Source organism: Pteropus medius, unplaced genomic scaffold (genome assembly GCF_902729225.1).
Source record: "Pteropus medius unplaced genomic scaffold, Ma_sr-lr_union100, whole genome shotgun sequence".
Lineage (NCBI taxonomy): Eukaryota > Metazoa > Chordata > Mammalia > Chiroptera > Pteropodidae > Pteropus > Pteropus medius.
In genome coordinates, this window is record NW_024351730.1 from 16510903 (window position 1) to 16515892 (window position 4990).

Here is a 4990-nt window from a genome sequence, read left to right on the forward strand (position 1 = left end):
TCAAATAACTTTCATGACAGCAGCGAATTTTACAGTAAAACAGAACAAGTTTCAGGCACATTGCATGTTCAGATGATATCAAATGATCCTGCTCCTGCTCTATGCTTCAGTGGTGGAGGAATCCCATGCCACACCTACCTACTGTTTGTTTTTGGAGTAAATTTAAACTCTTATCCAGTGTCATTCACTTCTTACTGCTTTTTGAAGATGCTTAGGAGTTTCCATGTCAGGAATGTGTACTTAGTTTGCCTTCCGACGAGGTCACTAGATGTGTCCCCTTAGCATAACTTCTTCCTTTTTTAGTCCCCTGCTTGTCTTGTTATTCTCAAGAATATATTCTAGACCACTTTATGCAGAATAAGGGAATATTTATTATGAAACCCTTACTTTGACATTTTTTATCATTCCTACTGAGCATTTATCTTTTCTTATTTTTATTTTTTACATTATCTGTTTGTTTGTTTGTTTGTTTGTTTGTTTGTTTATTATGCCTACAGCACCTGGTATTCCTAGGTGGAATCCCATTCCAGTACCAACCAGGCACAATCCTGCTTAGCTTCCAAGATCAGACGAGATTAGTCACATTCAGGATGACATGGGTGTAGACTCATTTATCCTTTCTTGAAACCGCTTATATATTTTATTTCTATCTTTTCCCTATAACATATAATTTCCCTTATAAGCTTGATAAGGCAAGGATTGAGCCTCTTTTTTGTTCACCACTGTATCAACAACACCTAGAAGAGCAGCTTGCACATGTCAGCTAATCTGAATAAATTGATACCATCTCACTTTACCCATGGAGACTCAATATTTATTTGTACTACTACACCAATGGGATTCATGTTCTATGGAAGCAAAGCCTAAATATTTCCAAATTCACTTGGTCAAATGAATTCCCTGTCTTACTGGTTTCATTTGCTTTGAGAGTGATAGTTTTATCTTATTTGGCACCATTCAAATGAATTTAGTTGACTAAAGTTATTTCAGGAAGCTTGGTGGGAATTAAAAACATATAGTTAAATTAAGTTGAATTCAAGGATTTTAGCCAATAAAGATTTTAATGTAATGCCACTTTTAAATAATGAGATGTCAGTGATTACAATAGAGTTTCAAATTTTTCTGATCTCCATTGATGGCAGCAACTGGCAGTGACTCGTTTTCCATTTTAAAATTGTTTTAAACACAAAAATGTCCCTTGTGAACTGAGGAAATTTGATTAGTCATAATCAACATTTGGAAAACACCTCCTCTTGCTCTAGACCAATAGACATTATGCAATTTGCTCTAATTTTTAAGTCTAACTTCATCTATTTTCTTAATACTCTCATGTTACCATTGAATACAAAACTGTTTCAATGTCCTGTAGCTTCTTGTGTTGGCATTGAATATTTTAGATTTGAATAAAACTGATCGAGTTAAAATCACTAGGTTATAATTCTCTGATCTCTGTTATTCTTTTACTCTCCACTGTCCAGTTTTTTTAAACTTTTTTCCCCCTTCTCAATTACCATTTGCACTCTTAATCTCTGAATAAATGTGTTAATTATAATGTTTCCTAAGGCTTGTGATATTTTTGTAGTTAACTTTACACTTATGTATTTTTTTTCATTAAACACATTGCTCAGATAATTTATTTATTGCAATAAAAATACGAAGGGTATATTTTATGTATTTATTTCTGAATTGCTTTAGAAGAAACAGACCTTTTTTTATAAACTCACAAAGTAGCAAGTAATGTCCTGCAATTAGCAGCAAGTCATAATCATTGATTAACTAAATACAAATATTTTAAAAAATGAGTTAGTTAAATCACTCCATTGAACTTATATTGGGCTATTGTACAGTAACCTTCAGCAATTAAGATGATATTGTAAGTGCTAATATCAACATGAAAATTTGGGATTAAATTATATTAATATCTTTATTTACCACTTCATCATTTGACTAAAATAAACAATTAGCAGATGTATTTCTTTTTTTTTTTTTGCTTTATTGACAATGTTAGTAAATCGAAGAGTTATACAAACTAGTGTCTGTTATAGGATTTGCTAGAGAATATTTTCTATATCAAGAACTTCTATAAGAAACTACTTTGGGTATATAGCCATGCCGCCCTGAACGTGTCCAATCTCGTCTGATCTCAGAAGCTAAGGAGGATCGAGCTTGGTTATTACTTGGTTGAGAGACCACTTAGAAATACCAAGTGCTGTAGGCATTTAAAATAATAATAATAATAATAAAATTAAAAAAAAATAAAAAATAGAAACTAAATTGAGAAAATATTACCACCATTTGATACTTGAATTGTATATTAAAAAGCAATGAAAACAATGTTATTAGATTCACATTTTCATCAAAATGTTGAAATGTCTTAATGAAATATTTAACTCATTCAAAACTTAAGAAAGGCTTATGTTATTTAGCTGAGGCCCCAAATTTACTGATATTTAGAGTGTGTTGTTGATGCTAAAAACAAGTTGTTAAATGTGGGAAAGAGCAGTTATTTACTTTTTTTCAATTTTACAGATTTTTCTACCACTAACTTTTTATTAACAAGTAAAGATATAGCACTTAGTTTATTTCCAAACTCCAGATGTTTCTCATATTACTTAAGCTTAACTTCCGTTAATGTAATATTTGAATAAGCTTTAGACTTTTGTTAGCTGAGAGCTCGTTAGCATGGCACTTTGCAACACAAAAAAGTCATTTATATTCCAGTCAAAACCAGATGTTTACATATTTTAGAATTGTAATGTGTGATTATATGCAAATAATGTTTGGTTGAACCAAATCGGATTCAAAACTTTTCTTGTAAATGCAATTACTTTAGTAATGTTAATGGCTTTCTACCTAATAAGCCAAAATGTAGTGTGACTGCTTAATATGTATGCACTTTTACAGAAAAACCTACTCACTTGAGCAAAAAATGCTCTTAACTGGGGGCTGACACTTACTGACAAATTGGACATCTAATATCTTGTTCTGCCATAGTTTCCTCACAGTATTGGTCAGTCCTGCGGTCATTGAACAGCTTTTAGTTACTTAACCTACATGAATATTAGATTCTTTCCTTTTTATGTTTGTGGGGACAAATATTGTTACTTGCCCACTTCAGCTTGATCTAAATAAAATGTGATGATATTAAACTTCTGTCCAACATTGTGTTAATTATACAGTGCTAATAAGAGAGGAGGCATCTGAGGAATGCAAAGGAAAGGGCTTACAGAAATGACCTACTCAGCTGGTTATAGACTAACCACATCCTATAAATTTCTGAATGGCCTTCTGGAAACTGTCACACCTACATGAGAAAAGATCTGTAAGTAGATAGGACTGGTGGATCATCTCCCAAATAAAGTACCTGAAGCCAAATTCTTGCCTCAGGCTCTATTGTTCAGGAAACTCGAATTAAGACAGAAATGTCCTCATTCCCAGTCACAAAACAATTAAGGAGATATCTCAGAATCACTCAGACTTGCATGTAAACCCTGGAAGTTGAGTGAATGGTTTCTGACTTATTCCTGGGCGAAGGGGGGAAGTGGAGACATTGAGAAGGTGCATCTCTGGGCAAGTACAGTCTTTGCCTTTGCTTACCTCTTATCCCTTCTCCAACTCTACCACTAGAAGAGCCAGTGACAGCCTAGTGATTAAAGGAACGGAAGTAGAAATATGAGGAATTGCTGGAGATGCTGACCATACACTCCCGCTGTCTCCTAATGCAAGCTCTGAGTTTGAGATAGACACAAATTGCCACTGGGAGGATTTGGTGATAAGACTAAGATGATGAAATTTTAAATGAGAAGTGATTCAAACATTGATATTAGACTAGAGACTGTACTCTTTAATACCAAAAAAAAAAAAAAGAGAGAATGTGTTTTCATACTTGATAATGATCCCAAACTATATGATATGTCCAGGATTTCGTCTGGAGGCAGAAGGAAGTAACTGATAGAGTATCTTTGAAGAAATAGCTGTGAGAAAAATTAAGTTATCATTTGCCTGGACCTGTTAAGGGTGTGGTTCTAGGCAAAGATATGCTAACGGCCAACTTCTGCTTCTGTAATCTGCTTGCTTGTTTGATGTTAACTAGGGTGTGGTCAATCTGTTTGCTTGTTTGATGTTAAACCAGGGTGTGGTTCTAGGCTTTATAAGATGCCTCTTTTGGGAGCTCAGGGCTGATCTCCTCTAACCCTGCGTGGGAGAGAGTCAGTCGCCAGCCGGCTAATAAAGGCTCATAATTAATCTCCATTGGCTCCGTGGGTCTTAGAATCGTTCGCGCCATAACATTTGGGGGCTCGTCTGGGATCCTCCCCAGAGAGAGAAGGGGAGTTTTCTCTGAGACCTACAACCCCGGTCGCTCCAGGCGGGGCAGGACCGCGTCCAGGGGGTGGCTGCTGAGAGACGTTCCTCAGCCCCGGACGTCGGTCGGCCCTAGATCAGAGAGACCGGTGGACAAACATTTCTGAAAATTGGATGCGAGCCTCTGATCTAGTCTCATTGGTGAGTTGGTCTAAGAGTCCTCTTAAACCTGTTTCTGCCTGAGGGCCCTAAGAACTAGTGGAAGGCTGGATGCAGCATAACTTCCCTAGTACGGTCAGGTCTGAGACGTCAGACCCTGACCCAGTACCTGTTTTGGTTTCGGTTTCTGATACGCTAGCATTTTGTGTTACTTGTAGTCTGTTTTGTCTGTCTGTATTGTGTATGTTTGTCTGGACTGGTCAAATGTACTGTTACCCTCCTATTGCCTCGGTCCTCATAAGTTTACTTACTTTGGTTTCCGTCAAGTTTGTCTCATTGTCTGATCATTCTGGTCTCTGAATGTCTCTTGTGATTTTTCTTGCTATTCTTTTTAGTTTATTCATTCTTCTTTTTGCAGGGTTTCTTGCTGCTACAGCACCGCCCGAGTGGCCACCTAGTCACCGAGTAGACCTTGTCTAACATTGTTATCTTTCACAGGACTTTTATTCTCATTCACGTCCATCCCCGC

The 4990-nt window shown here is 36.3% G+C and overlaps 1 pseudogene; it reads right to left on the reverse strand.

Annotated features, from left to right (window-relative positions):
- Positions 1 to 488: 488 nt before the first annotated feature.
- On the reverse strand, positions 489 to 607 carry LOC120588543 (uncharacterized; annotated as a pseudogene).
- Positions 608 to 4990: the final 4383 nt, after the last annotated feature.